This window comes from Dioscorea cayenensis, chromosome 16, assembly GCF_009730915.1.
Source record: "Dioscorea cayenensis subsp. rotundata cultivar TDr96_F1 chromosome 16, TDr96_F1_v2_PseudoChromosome.rev07_lg8_w22 25.fasta, whole genome shotgun sequence".
NCBI classification, from domain to species: Eukaryota; Viridiplantae; Streptophyta; class Magnoliopsida; order Dioscoreales; family Dioscoreaceae; genus Dioscorea; species Dioscorea cayenensis.
Window position 1 is genome coordinate 8,538,301 of NC_052486.1, and position 16,447 is coordinate 8,554,747.

At 41.6% G+C, this 16,447-nt stretch overlaps 1 non-coding gene across 1 annotated transcript; it reads left to right on the forward strand.

Moving 5' to 3' along the window:
• The first annotated feature begins 6,496 nt into the window (after nucleotides 1–6,496).
• LOC120279871 lies at nucleotides 6,497–6,603 on the forward strand. Its single transcript, XR_005542171.1, has one exon. It is a non-coding gene; the product is annotated as a small nucleolar RNA R71 (small nucleolar RNA).
• The last annotated feature ends 9,844 nt before the right edge of the window (nucleotides 6,604–16,447 follow it).

Consider the following 16,447-nt stretch of genomic DNA (forward strand, 5'->3'; position numbering starts at 1 on the left):
AGTTTCACAATTAGCACCACCAGCGACTCCTCAACTGAATGGGGTGGCAAAGCATACGAATCGAACCTTTTTGGACATGATTCATTCTATTCATAGTTACATATTTCTTTATAGGGGTCATGCGCTTCTCATGAAAAGAGCTTTGGATAGCTATGAAGTGTATATTGAAGTATTGGAGAGTTAAGTGTGGATGGTTACATAGATTCAGACTTTCAATCTGATGTTGATGACCGAAGATCCATTTTAGGGTTTAATTATATTCATTCTTAATGGTAAAGCAATGAGATGAAATACTTGTAAGTTACTACTGCAGATTCCACCACTAAGACTGAATATATGGGTGCATCAAAGGTTGTTTGGATTAAGAAGTTCTTGACAGAACTCCAGGCAGTTCCAAGTGTGAAGCTCCCATTATCACTTTATTGTGACAACAATGGAGCAATAGCACAAGCCAAGGAACCAAGGTCTCACAGCAAATCCAAACATATTGAACGGCAGTGCCACATCATTAGAGAGATCGTTCGAAGAGGTGACATAGTCATGCAAAAAATAGCCTCAGCAGATAACTTAGCTAACCCACTCACCAAGCCACTATCACAAGCCGTGCTAGATCGACATCTTGAGAAGATGGGTGAAAGATACCATATTGGTTGGCATTGAGTACAAGTGGGAGATTGTTAGGATTATGCCCTCGAATGCCAATGAGGATACTTGTATTAGGACATTTCATTTGTATAATACATTCTTATTTAGTAGGCATTTATTTTGATGTTCATATAAATCTTGTGATGGCATTATAATTAGTTTTGAATATTATAGTCCATGTGTATTAAGTTAAAACTTCTACTCTTTGTGGAATAAAGAGGAGAGCACTAGAAGGGTTTGGTACTTATACACTTAAATAGTTCGCAAATCGGAGAACCTTTAATTGGGCATTAAAAGTTCATAAGGATTTGTATGACATATACTTTGACAAAGAGTGCTAGTTGAACACTATGGAATAGTGGGAGCATATGCCATAAATGCATCATTGGGAATTGGTGTATTCGAACATGACTCGTAACAATCCAATCACATGGGTTTTACTCGTTGACAGTCAATGATTGGGATTGTTGGTTATGATCATATGAGTGAACCTTAGACCTGAGGTATCATGATCACAATGTACTTGTGACGTCTAGTCTGTTATTAGAGTTGTTAGGCTCAGTTCATCTTTTGGTAGGGCCGACCTCGAAGTGCGACTATGTCGGGCATGTAGCAGTTGTGAGTGATCACAAAAAAGGAATTCATTCTCTCGGAGGTAAACGAGTCAGTATCCTATGCGACTATAAGTATGTGAGATTAGAAGACCTTGGCCAAGGCAGTCAAACTAATCGTGTGGGACACGAAGGGTAGTTTGGTAATCTCACCCTACTATAGTTATTTGCATGTGATCGAGTTCAGTGAGTTTGACAATTACCATGGCTCTCACTCGGTTGGGATACAAGAACGAAAGGTTTATACACATATGGTAATCATAATCGGAAAGGTTCAGTAATGATCTATTCATTCGTGTTCAATTGGGCAACGACGTGGGGCCACGGGGCTGGCTAGGTGTCACCCACGTACTTTGGTATCCTCCCATTGCCAATCGGAACGAACCTAGGGAGTCAAGCTTAAAGGGATAAAGAATCAGTCTCGTTTTGAGTACAGGGGTAAAATTGTCAATTTACAATTTTACTTCATGGGATGAGTGAAATTGTAAATTAGTCTAGGGTTTTTATCTTAAGTTTAAATTTTGATTTAAATTCGATGGAGTCGAAATGGATAATCAAAATTATGAGGACTCAAAGATAAAAGTGGTTTTAGTTAGATTAGGACTCATATTTCTAATAGAACTTCTATGGTAATGTTTATCATATTATGAAGGTTCATATTTTGAATAGGACTTCATAATTGAATGATGTTTATCATATTATGAAGGTTCATATTTCGAATAGAACTCATAATTGAATAATGTTTATCATGTTTTATGAAGTTTCTATAAATATGACTCCTTTTCCAACTATAGACTCAACTCAATTAATTCTCTAGTGAGAAAATCCCCTAGCTCTCTCTTCCTCTCTAACCCTAGCCGCTATTTGGAGAAGAAGAGGAGATTGTATCTTAATTCCGGCGTGTGATCTAGAGGCGTGGAACTTTCGTTCGGCGCTAGGAGATCTACGATAATCCGAGAGATAAGTTCAGCGCATCAAAAGAAAGAAAATCATTAAGAGGTAATTTTCTATGACTTTTTAATTAAATTACGGTACTCATTAGAACAATTATAATATATATCGCAAATATATTATTGCTTCCGCATGCCCTTTTAATGTTGTTTGATTTTATGCGATATTACCTAACACCTCTGCCACGGGAGGTGCCTTGATATCCATCATGCCAGCTGAGGCTCAGGGGCAGGCTGAGAAGCACCGGCGTCATCATCATCCCTCTCAGCTATCTTTGGAGCTGGCACAATCAAGGCATAAATTCCAGATTGGACCCTGCGAACCATCCCCATCAGGAGCAGCATCTCTATGCCCAAAAGAGCAGGTATACTCACCTTCTCGATCCCCTGAACCGAGTTTAGAAGACCCATACCCATAACCAATCTCGTGATGTACGGACTCGAGAAGATCACTCCCAATCTAGCGTACTGTCCTTGGTGTCCTATATACTCCATGACAATGTGTCCCAAATGGATCGGTGTGTGCTGAACCATCGAATACATATACAAGAGCTCTTGCTACCTCAGGATGCCGGTGCTGTCACCACGGATAATCTGTCGAGTAACTGCACATACTCCTCAGTACCCGAGAACACCTCCTCATACAACCCTAGTCTTATTGAAAACTATGTCACACTCATGCTATAGTGATACCCCAGCGCTCTGAACTACATAGCGGTGTCACTGTCAAAACTATCATACGCACTGTCAAACTCAATTGAGGATAACACCTCGAGTGTAAGTGTACGAATGGCGGGCTCTCTGATCATCAATAACTATCCCCAACCTTCGACCGATACCAACTACTCTACCTCATCCGCTAACTCTACTTCTTGCTGTATATCTCGCAGTATGCTTGTGTCCAGGAATCGAGTCTACCCAAATTTAAGTCTCGACAAATGCACAAAATGAGACTGATGCTCGGGGATAGTGAATCTCATGCTCTCGGTCTCAGAAGATGACTCATATGGCAGTTTATCCGCTTGCTTCTTTGACCGAGGTGCCATGATCTGCAAAATTTGAAAGAAAATCGATCAAACAAGCTAAATATTTTGTGTCTGCAGAAATCCACATGGTCGTGAGGAATTTCCGCACGACCACACTTTAAAAATCAAATAATACACCATTTGATTACTTGTAACTTCGTTCTAAACACGCGACCCATTCTAATTGTTGAAACGAAGCAACATTAACCATTTTCATCGATTAAAATCAAGAATTGATGAAGAAAACAAAGAGATAGGGCTTACCGATGAGTTGAAATGAAAAAAACATGAATTGGTTTGAAAACCCAGTGAAAATCTCTCCAAAAATGGCATTATGAAGTTGGGAGGAAGTGTGAATGTGCTCTCAGGTGAATAGGGAGTGTGGAAATGAAAAGAAACCATGATCCTTTAAAAAAGACTCGTGCCTCTTGGTATTTTGCACATCCACACTTGCGTACAGAAATTATTCACACCCGTGTGCCTCCACAGGAGAGCTTCATAGGGTCAGATGCACGCCCCTGTGCGCTCTTGGGAAAACACTCGTTGTCTTTGAATTCAACTGTACGGGCATGCAAAAACTATCCACGCTCGTGCACCCGACCCACAGGGGCAGCCGCACGCCACTGTGGCTTCCCTGTCTAACTGAGAGAATCATCTAAGTGTTTCGTACTCTCGTGCGAAAATTACGCACGGGCGTGGACCTTCACAGACCCAACTCACAAGGGAAAATGAATGCCCCTATGTTTTCTCAGGATGGAGAGAGTTCTTCTGCAGAGATCCGCACGGTCGTGCGGAAAATACCCACGCTCGTAGCGGCGAGTCCACTCCCTTGTACGCTCTAGGGATAATTTGCTAAGTCTCTGCAGCAAAACGCATGCCTTTGCGGAAATTACCCACGGGCATGCGGAAGTCACAAGGTCGCTCACAAGGGCGTGCCCACACTCCTGTGTCTTCTCTGGGTGAGGTCCCAGTACAATTCCAGGGGTGTGCAGAAATTCAACACGCCTGTGCATTTTCTCTGGATGCCTTAAAAACTCTACAGGCTTTGCAGAAAATTCATGAACATGTTTACACACTCAGAGCCTGCCCTATTATGCAAACCATACCAGTGAAAAACATGAGAAACTAGCTCAAGTGACCAAAACTTCGCCAAATCCACATGAAAACACACGATGACATTAAAAACCACAGCAAAAGCATCGAAAAATCAAGACACCAAAGCTCAACACTTTATTCATGCAAACACTAAACTACTTAACTATGAAAATAGTAAACACTTGGGTTGCTTCCCAAGAAGCGCTTGTTAAACGTCACTAAGCTTGATGTACCTTGTCTTACCTCACCGGGGTTCAAATATGAAGGTTGCCTTCTTACCCATGACTTGAATGCATGATGAGCAAAGTCTCTTGAAGATAAAGGGTGAATTATCGAGCTTGGGACCACATAGCAAAGTTTCATACAATTTGTTTGGTTCATGCCCATTTCCAACAGCCTTAGAGCATTTCGGGTGGTGTCTCCTAGCCCTTTTCATCTTCCTGAGCATCTTCTTCATGATTCCCGGAGTAGATTGTACTTCTTCTGTTGGACCAAGCATCATTACTTCTTCATTTTCCACCTCTTGGTTGAACAAACCCTCGTATGGATCTGGGTTGAACATTTTCTGCATGTATTCATCAACAATCTCATCAGTAGTGTCTAGAAAATACAAAGTATCTTTGAAATCGAGAGAATGCCGCATGGCTTCGGTGAGGCCGTATGTGAGCTTATCATCTCCAACCCTTAGTGTCAACTACCCACCGTCCATGTCAATTAATACCTTAGAAGTACGCAAGAACGGCCTCCCAAGTATCAAAGGTACATCCACATCCTCATCAACATCCAACACTACAAAGTCAACAGGAAAAATGTACTTGTCCACCTTGATAAGCATATCTTCAATGATGCCACTCAGATGTCTCACCGTTCGGTCCACCAATTGGAAAGTCATTTGAGTGGGCCTAGGCTCTCCCAAGTCTAGCTTTTGACAGAAGGTGTATGGCATGACGTTGATACTTGCCCCTGAGTCCGCCAACGCCATTTCTTCAACCAAATTACCAATGTTACACAGAATGATGAAGCTTCTTGGGTCTTTCTTCTTGTTCGGCATATTGTTTTGCAATACTGCCGAGCAAGAAGCATCTAAGATAACTGAGGCACTCTCCTCCAACTTCCTCTTATTAGTCAACAAGTCCTTCAAGAATTTTGTATACTTAGGCATTTGAGTCAATGCCTCAACAAAAGGAATATTGATGTGGAGTTGCTTGAACAAACTCAGGAACTTTTTGTATTGTTCATCCCTTGGTCATTCTTCAATCTAGAGGGATAAGGGATTCTTGGCTTGAAAGGTAGGGGTGCCACCTCTTTTTCTTTGCTTGTTCCCTCCTCGACCTCTATGACCTCATGTGCGCGTTCATTGGGCTTCTCAGTCAGAAGCCTACCTTCAACCTCACGACCACTTCTCAAAGTAATCGCCTTCACATGCTCTCTAGGATTGGTTTCGGTATTACTCGGCAAGCTCCCTTGTGGTCTCTCCGATAGAGACTTCACAATTTGTCCCACTTGATTTTCAAGATTGTGTAAAGAAGTGGTGTGGTTATGAAGTCTAGCCTCAACTGATTGAAATCTTGTATCCGACGATTACACAAACCTAGTCAAGGCCTTGTCAAAATCGTTCATTTGGGTCTCCAAGCCTGAAACTCGGTTCTCCATGTTTGGGGCTTGTTGTTGTTGGAAACCCGGTGGTGTCATGGCCTTTTGTGGACCTTACTTGCTAGATGAGAAATTGGGATGACTCTTCCAACCCGGATTATAGGTGTTGCTATATGGATTCCCTTGGTTCCTCATTACATTACCCACAAAATCAACCTTCTCAATCGAAGATGCATCACCAATGGAAATTGGGAAATTGGAGGAAGCATGTCCTCCACCACACCCGGTACAAGCAGTCACGGTCGCCACTCTATTCAAAGTTAGAAGATCTAACTTCGTACTTAATGATTCCACTTGAGCCGCCAATGAAGTTACTTCATCTATTTCATGGAGCCCCGCCACCTTTTTTCTTTCCCGTGCATTCCACTGATATCTGTTGATGGCCATATCTTCCACTAACTGTCGGGCTTCTTTCGGGGTTTTACTCACCATTGTACCTCCCACAGCGGCATCTAATAATTGCCTTGTACTCGGATTTAACCCATTGTCGAAAGTTTGAATAATCATCCATTCAGGAAATCCGTGTTGTGGGCACCTCCGCAGAAGATCCTTCAAGTGCTCCCATGTCTCAAACAATGACTCTAACTCCATCTGTAGAAATGACAAAATCTCATTGCGAAGCTTGGCCGACTTCCCCGGAGGAAAGTATCTAGCAAGAAAAGCTTCAACCATCTCATTCCACGTCGTGATGGTGGCCTTTGGCAAAGAATATCGCCGCTGCTTGCTCTTCCCTAGAGAGAGAATGGGAAAGCCCTCAATCTTATAGTATCATTCGATACACCATTAATCTTCAGCATATCATAAACTTCCAAGAAGTTCCCTATATGGTTGTTTGGATCCTTATCAGCCAAACCATTGAACTGCATTGTTTACTGAGTCACTTGGATAAATGCCAGCTTTAGCTCGAAGTTTGGAGTTATAATCGGGGGTCGCACAATACTCAATTGTGTGCCCAAAACTGAGGGTCTAGCATAATCAGAAAGTTTCCTCTGTTGCTCATTCTATTCTGCAATATTATCTGACCCTTCCACTTCTATCTCAGCTTAATTAGACGGTTCTTGTACAGGTTCCTTTCCCCTTTTTCTGAGTGTATGTTCAAGTTCAGGATCTCCTTCAATCAATATCGAAGGGTTTCCTCGGGTCATAAACTGGATCTGCACCAAAAGAAAGAAGACAAAATCAGAATGATGATAGAAAAGTAGATGTGAAATAGAATGAATGAATGAATAGCTAAGAAAAAAAGTGCAAAGTATCTCTAAACACCTACTCCCCGGCAACGGCGCCAAAAACATGATAACATCCCTTGCGTATGTCCCGTAAGTGCAGTTGAAGTAATAAATCCCAGATGAGTGGGTATCCTATCCACAGAAAGTAGGGAATAAAAACATTTAAATTGTTTCTTAACTAAACAAAAAGTGAATAGTTATTTATGTGACAAAATGTGATGTAACAAAAGTAAAAGAAATAAGAGAAGGAGTGCAAGTAAAGGGGAGGTAAGGCAATCGATATATTATGCTTTCTAGTGCAAAAACCCTTTATTATGCTTTCTAACTAATGCATTAATGAGTCATTGAGAACCTTAAATACATTGTCCCAAATGTAAGTTCAACCATGCCTAACTCTATACATGTCCCAGAGGAGAAATTGAATAACCACTCAACCTTGCACTCGTATAGAATCGCAAAAAGTTCTATGATTCCAAGTGATAACTCCTCTTTGTAGATTTAGACCTAAGCCTTTGGTCTAGGTAGAAGGTCCCTAGCCACAATTAAGCCCTAGGTGCTAAAATCACTTCAACGCTTCACTCTGTTACCCCTGCAACTAAGCCCCAGCGAAAGGTCATCCCTTAGCCCATTTACTCTACTATGACCGTAAAGAGCTCGATGAAATAAAGGTAGAATAAATCACACTAGATGGGAAAGGGACGCTCTGCTACCTCTCGACTCACTCTCTCAATTCTCTCCAATCTAGCTTTGTCTAACTCTCGTGGTGTGTTACTCATTCACAAGAGTTACCTACAAGAACTCTCAACCCTAGTGTCACTCTAAGGGAGTATTCACACAATTAAGCATACAAGATTGGAACTTAAATAAAACATCAATTAATTGAAAGCATAATAAATAGGTTCAGTGAAACGAATACATCCTAGGGTTCACAAATACCCAATTACCCACTAAGGGGTTTAGCTCTCCATGGGGCTAATTACAATCAATGATATCAAATGTAAAAGTAAAGAATCCATAGAAAACCCCCTCAGTAGTCATGGTGATGGTCTTGTAGAGAGTCCTCTACTCGTTCAAGGGTCCCTTTGTCCGGCCTAGGATACACCTCGTCGGATCGGTATCGACGAAAGCTCTCCCACTAACCTTCTTTCAAATGGAGCACAATTTCGGAGCCGTAGAATCTCTCCAAATCCCTAGCCAATATCTCTCAAAACCCTAGTCGCAGTCCTCTCTCAAGTTAGGGAAAAGATGGAGAAAAGAATTCTGAAATCGGGGCTGAAATCGGCCTTAAATAGGGCTAGAATTGGGAATTCACCAGCCCATGTGGGCGCCCTTGTGGATTTTTCGAATGGACGTGTGGAATTTTCACACGGCCGTGTGTATTCTCTGTTTTACTCCTTCTTCTCCCGGCTGTGAACAGTACTTGCTACTAGCACCGACCCGAAACACTCCTGAATCCATGTTTTCATCGAGGTAACATAAACGGGCACACGTTTACGACCTAGATCGCTTTGCTTCTTCAATAAATGGACATGTTGGTGGAGATCTTGCTATACATGCACAAGCCGAAATGCTTGAATATGACTGCCCTTGTGCCCCTCCAAATCATTGTGCTAACTTGAATACAAGGAGCTTGGCACACATTCTTGCATCATAAACCTAACTTATGTCTTCGCGTTTAAACCTTCTCAAGACTTCCTCCAAAGGGTGCATTAACGATTTACATTGGCTTCTTTCTCTAACCTTCTGCTTCACAACCCTATATGCATAAAAGTGACATAAATGCAGATATATTAGCCTTAAAATCCAAAAAAAGTAATGCTCATCATAAGGAAAGAACACTTCGTATTGTTATCACATAAGAACTTATCAATCCCCATCAGTCTCGATGTCTCTATGACCAATGAAGCAGGTATATTCGCCTTCTCGATCCCCCGAATCACGGTCAAAAGACCCAAACCCATAACCAATCTCATGATACATGGAACCAAGAAGATCATTCCTAATCTGGTGTACTATCCTTGATGTCATAAATACTCTATGATGATATATCCTAAATGGATCGGTGTGCTCTGAATCATCGAATAAACATACAGGAGCTCCTGCTCGCTCAAGACGCCGGTATTGTCACCACCGCCATTCACCGACCTGCTCATAACGGCATGCAAATATCGATATGCAGGTCAGGCAAGGTACGTGGCCTTAGACACCCCTAGCTTATACTGGCACTGAGCACATAGCACTCCATACATCCTGTGCGGTGTCAAGGCGCCCGGATAATCTATCGGTAACTGAGCATACTCCTCAGTGTCGGTGAATGCTACCTCGTATAACCCCAGTCTAATCGAAAACTATGTTACACTCATGTTGTAGTGATTCCCCAGTGCTCTAAACTGTATAGCGTCATCGTTGTCAAATCTATCACAAGAACGGTCAAACTCGAATGAGGATAACACCTCGAGTGTAAGTGTACGGATTGCTGGCTCTCTGATCTCCAATAACAGTCTCCACCCTCCAACCGACAACAAGTCCTCTACTTCATCTGGTAACTCTCCTCCCTGCTGTATGTCTCATAATATACTCATGTCCACGACTAGAGTCTACTTGAACCGAAGTCTCGACAGATGCTCAAAACGAGCCTGATGCTCGGGAATAGCGAACTCAGTGTGTTCTATCATTGGGGACTACTCCCTGGGACGTTTACCGACTGAGATCTTAGTCCTAGGTGCCATATCTACAAGAATTACAAAAGAAATTATTCAAATTGGCTCGAAGGAATAATGATGTAGAAGTCCACACGGTCATTTGGAATTTCCACACGCCTATGTGGATCCAAGAAGACACCATTTAATTGTTTCTTACTTTGTTCTAAGGATGCAATACTCTTTGAATGGTAGAAACGAAACAACATTAACCAGTTTCATCGATTAAAATCAGGAATGAAGAAGAAAAACATGAGTTAGGGCTTACCGACGAGTTGAATTTGAAAACTTAGATTCGGCTAAAAAACCAAGTGAAAATCCCTCCAAATGGGTAATATGAAGTCAGGGAAGACTACAGGTGTGCTCTCAGATGAATGAGGAGTGTGAAAATGAAGAGAAATAATGAGTCTTTAAAAAGAACTCGCGCCTCTTGACGTTCTGTTTATCCACACCGAAGTGTGGAAATTACCCATGCCCGTGCGCCTGTACCAGAGAGACCCACAAGGGCAGACGCACGCACCCTGTGGCTTCTTTGTCCAACAGAGAAAATTCTCTAAGTGTTTCACACGCCCCTACAGAAATTCCACACGGGCATGGATCCTTTTTGGGCAATTCACAAGGGCAAACGCACATCCCTTTGTCTTCTCGGGATAGAGGAGAAATTCTCTACAGAGAACCATATGGTTGCGTGGAAATTACCCAAGCCCGTGCATTTGTTGACAGAATCATCGACAGGGGCGAGTCCACGCCCCTGTGTCTTCTCGGGGAAAATCTCTAAGTCTCTGTAGGGAAACCCACGCCCATGCAAGAATTCCACACGGGCGTGGACCATCACAAGGTCGCTCACAGGGGCGAGTCCATGCCCAGTGCCGTCTCTGGATGAGCTCTAAACGAAAAATGCACGTCCGTGTGGAAATTCCACAAAGGCATGTGTTTTATCTGGACACTTAGAAAACTTTGCAAGCTCTGCAGAAAATTCCTAAACACAGATATACACTTAGAGCCTACCTAACAATGCAATTTTAACCAGAGGAAACATGAAAAACACGCTAAAACGACCAAGATTCTTCACCACACATGATTAGGCACATAATAACACCACAATGTCCACAAGAAAATCACAGCGAAACGCATCTAAGAATCAAGGCACCAACACTCAAAGCCTTATTCATGCAAATACTAACTAAAAACTAGAAAAACATTAAAAACTTGGTTTGCCTCCCAACAAGCGCTTCTTTCACGTCACTTAGCTTAATGTACCTCTTCCTTACCTTATGGATGCTTGAAAAGTGTGTGTTCCTTCTGACTAGACATTACATAGCTACTTCCTTTAAACAAAAAATCTAGTTGCCGGGGCTGAATATTTATTGGAGAGTCCAACCATCTTACCTTTGGCTTCCAAGGAAATAATTTGGGTTGTGAATTGTCTAAGCTTAGCACAGGTGGGTCATTGGATGGCTTCAATCTCCTACCCAAATCTTCTTCCAAACCCAAAATCTCTTTTCTTGAGTTGATCAATCCCAAAGAGGGGTGCTCGTTCCATTACCTTGGGATTTACTTCTTCTTCCCTTTTAACTCGAAAGTAATCTATCTTCGCTAACCCTCCTTGTATGATTTCTTGGTCACAAACATACTGTCCATTCAAACAATCCTCACATTGAATGAAAGGTTCTTCTTGCATCCCCGCAATTTTGACAACATCATACGTGTTCCGCCCAACTTCTTCATTGCCGATCACTGCCACATCATCTCTATAAGGAACTTGAATTGTTTGCTCAAATGCTTGTTGTTTCTTGGAGAGTGTGTCAAGTATCCCTCCTAATTGATGCTCAAGGTTTTTATAGGAGGCTTCATGACATCTTAGTCTGGTCTTCATATTTTGGACGCAGACATCAGATGCTTCAATAAAGTTAGCTAATACTCTTTGCAACTGAAGTGCATCCTCTCCGAGTATCTCACCCTTTTGACATTCCTTTTGAGGTGCTTCCTAATATTATCCATCACTATTCCACAAGAATTTTGGGTAGCCCTTTTCAATTGGATGATTTGTGTTGCAACAAGGAATTCTTTGTTGGTGTAAAGCAATAATTATATCAACTTGTTCACTCAGAACTTCAACCTGAGAATACAGAGCAATGAGCGGATCAATCATTATTTAAACTCCTTGCAAGAAAAAGTAAGACATGACAAAAGAAAACAAATGAGAATGATGGAAAAATAAGAAAGTGTGAATAGAATGAATAAATAAATAGCTAAAATAGCAAAGTGCAAAGTGCTTCTAAAATGTTATTCCCCGGTACAGTGCTAAAAACTTGACACGCCCCTTGTGTATATCCCACAAGTGCAAGGGAGTCGAAGTAATAAATCACAGGTGAGTGGGTATCATATCCACAGGGAATAGTGAATAGAAACACAACGATTGCTATCTAACTATGATGAGAATAAATTGATGGTATGATGAATGAGATTTATATAAGAAGAGATAAAAGAAATAAGAACGAGAGGCACAATAATATTAAGAGATAAGGTAATCGATATAAATGTGGTACTCATATATTGTTCTACCTAGGATAGTTGTTGCAAGTGCAGAACCAACTATTATGCTTCCGAATTAATGCATTAATGAGTCGCGAAAATCCTTCAAAACATGATCCAAAATCTAAGGTCAACCGTGACTAACTCTATACCATGTCCCGGAGGAGAAATCGAACAATCTCAATACCTCACACTCGGATAGAATCACATGGAGTTCTAGAGATTCCAAGTGATAAACCCTCTTCCTAGATATTGACCTAACCTTTTGGTCTAGGTGAGAGGTCCCTAGTCACAATTAAGCCCTAGGTGCTAAAATCACTTCAACGCTTCACTCTGTTGCCTCTACAACTAAGCCCCACTAGAAGGTCATCCCTTAACCCATTCACTCTACTATGACCGCAAAGAACTCAAGGAAATGGAGGTAGGATAAATCACATCGGAGGAAAAAGGGGATGCTACGCTACCTCTCGAGTCACCCTCTCGACCATCTCCAATCTAGCTTCGTCTAACCCTCATGGTGTGTCACTCACTCACAAGGGTTACCAATATGAACTCTCAACCCTAGTGTCACTCTAAGGAAGGATTCAATTAATCAAGCATTTTAAGATTGGAACTCAAATTAAACATCAATTAATGAAAGCATAATAGAAGGTTTAATGAAACAAATACATCCCAGGGTTCACAAATCCAATTACCCACTAGGGGGTTTAGCTCTCAATGGAGCTAGTTATAATCAACAATGAAAATCGAATTTAAAAACAAGTAATCCATAGGAAAACCCTCTCGGTAGGCATGTCGATGGCCTTGTGGAGTGGCCTCGTCTCTTCGAAAGGCCCCTTTGTCCGGCCAAGGACACACCTCGTCGGATCAGTGCTGACGAAAAGCTCCCCCAATGACCTTCTTCCAAGTGGAGCGTGATGTCGAGGCCATAGAACCACTCCAAAACCCTTGGCAATACCTCTCAAAACCCTAGCCACCGCCGTCTTGAAAGTTGGGGAAAAGATGGAGAAAAGAATGTTGAAATCGGGGCTGAAATCATCCTTAAATAGGAATGGAATCTAGCATCCACACACCCTTGTGGATTCTCCACACAGCTTGTGTGGAATTTCCATACGGCCGTTTATTATATCTACACGCCCGTGTGGATTCTCTGCAATTCTCTTTTTCGGCCGGTTGTGAACAGTACCTACTTCAGTAGATTGCAACAGTGTTTGCTATATTGCCCTGCTAAAGTTTTGGCCCAAAACACTCTCGAATCCATGTTTTCATCGAGGTAACATAAATGGGCACACATTTACATCATAGGTCGCTTTGCTTCTTCAACAGCGGCTTCATCGGTGAAGATCTTACAATTAATGCAAAAGCTAGGATACTCGAATGTGACTGCCTTTGATCCCCTCCAAATCATTGTGCTAACTTGAATACACGAAGGTGGGCACACATTCTTGCATCTTGAGCCCGAATTATGTCTTCACGTTTGATCCTTCTCAAGATTTCTTCCAAATGGTGCATTCATGATCTACATTGGCTTCTTTCTCTAACATTTGCTTCACAACCCTATATGCATGAAAGTAACATAAATGCACACATATTAGCGCTAAAACCTGATAAAAGTAATGCCCATCATAAAGAAATAACACTTTGCATTCTTATCACACAAACAATTATCAACACTCCATGGTACAAAGCGTGTCACTACATCTGGGGCACATCGTGGTAGTGTATCTGAGACACCAGGGCTAGTATGGGAGAGTGGGGGTGATCTTCTCAGGCCCATACTTCACCAGACTCATCATAGCAATGGGTTTACTAGACGCTATCAGAGGGACCGAGAAGACAAACGTACCATCCCCTCTTGGCATAGAGACGATGAGATTAATTAGGATACTATATAGGTATAGGCCAGGGGTCTACGTGATGGTCATGCCCCCACTAGAGCCAGCCAAGGGTGAGGATGATGCAGCCGAGGAGTCTTAGCCTGCTCCAGAGCCACAGCTAGAGCTGATGCCAATAGAGGCATCTCCCATAGCACAGGGGCCACCTCCAGTGCATATATTTTCTCCCACTCGAGCACATAATCAATTTGAGAGGCTCGAGAGTGTTGTGAGAGTGTTATAGCAGAGCTGGTTGAGGTTTATGCTACACAGCTATAAACCACACAGAGGTGATGGCACGTCTCGACATCATACAACAGATCCTCAAGAGAAACGCTAAATCTCCCTTTGTGATGCGACCTAGAGCTTCACCGACTCCTCCGACATCACCAGCACCACCATCACTAGTAGTAAGAGCACCAGTTGATCCTGCAGCAGCAGTAATGCTAGAGACAGCGCCAGACACCAACACTTGAGGCGCCTTTTACTTTATGTTTTTCATATTTTATCTCTACATTTCATTTTGGACTTGTACCACTCAGAAAGGATTTTTCTTCTGAGTTTATCTTTTATTTTTAGTTGCTTCAAGTTGTATTCCATTATCATATCTTTATAGACTTAATTTTATTTTTGTTGAGCTTCACTAAACCCCTTGTGTATACATGCAGATGGTCTTGTGACTCTAGAAATTGAGGATTAGTCATTAACACAGTCAATGTGACATTGACACGGTCGTGTGTTCTACACAACCCACTGGAACTTAACTCTCAATGAATATAGCTCCATCAAATGTACCATTAGGAGTTCAGGGGAGTATTGTTCCAATTGCCCATCTCCACATCTGTTTTGATTGTTATACTTTTTATTGTGCTTGCATGTGTACATTAAGGGCAATTCACATCTGAAGTGTGTGTGTGGGGGGGTGGGAGTTCACATTACACATGTTCTATACTTATGCTTTTATTGTGCATGCTCATGTAGCCAATGGAGGTTTACCTTAGATGCAATGGTTGTATTCTTAAGATTAGAGGAATTGTTAACAATGAATGTTCTCATGCTCTAGTTTTTAATTGAATTTTTAGGAATTTTGGCAAGATTGACACTTGTTGTACTACTCACTGATTAAACCTTGTTGAAACTCAAGTTCGACACAGAAGGGACTAGTTTAATTGTTTCTTGTTATAATTTATTTGAAAAAAAATAGTTGAATGAAAAGAAAAAGAAAAAAATAGTTAGTTATGTTTGTTTTGTTTATGCATTGGGGGTGGAAAGAGCTACCACTTATGAAGTATAAAGCTACTCTCATGAGAGTGTGTGCGAACCACCATTGTGCTCTAGTGAACATACAATTGGAGGGGCACAAAGACAGTCACACTCATGTGTTCTGATTTTGTGTAATGCTAGCAAGATCTTCATTAATATGGATTTTATTGAAGATGGGACACAATCTACTACATGTATGTGTGCCCATTCATTTGGCCTTAATGAAAAATGTGGATTCAGCAGTATTTTGGCGAAGTATTATAGTAGTTTACTGTGGCAAATCACTGTAGCAAAAGTATTGTGGAAGTTACTATTCACAACTCACAAAAATTGAATTTCTGAAAATTCACACGAGCGTGTGGAAATTCCACACGCCCATGCGGATGCCCGATTCCAACCCTATTTAAGCTGTGGCTTGAGAAGTTATGAAGAATCTTTTTCCCATCTTTTCCGCACCTTTGGTGGCGCTCGCGGCTAGGGTTTGGTGAGGCTTTGGCTAGGTTTTTGGAGTGGTTCTACGGTCTTTGACACTACGTTCCTTCAGAAGATAGTTATTGGGGGAGCTTTCCTCTGCATTGATTCAGTGAGGTGTGCCCTAAGGTTGATAAAGGAACTCTTGGAGAAGACGAGGCTACTCCACAAAACCATCGATACGGATTACTGGGGGGTTTTATTTATGGATTGCATTCTTTTACATTCGATTCCATTATTGATTATATCTTGCTCCATAGAGAGCTACTCTAGTGGGTTCTTGGACTTGTAAACCCTAGGTTGACTTTATTTTATTGGAATTTTATTATGTTTTCCTTAATTGATGTTTTTAATTAAGTTGCAATCTTGATTGCTTGTTGAAGTGATTTTCCTTTAGAGT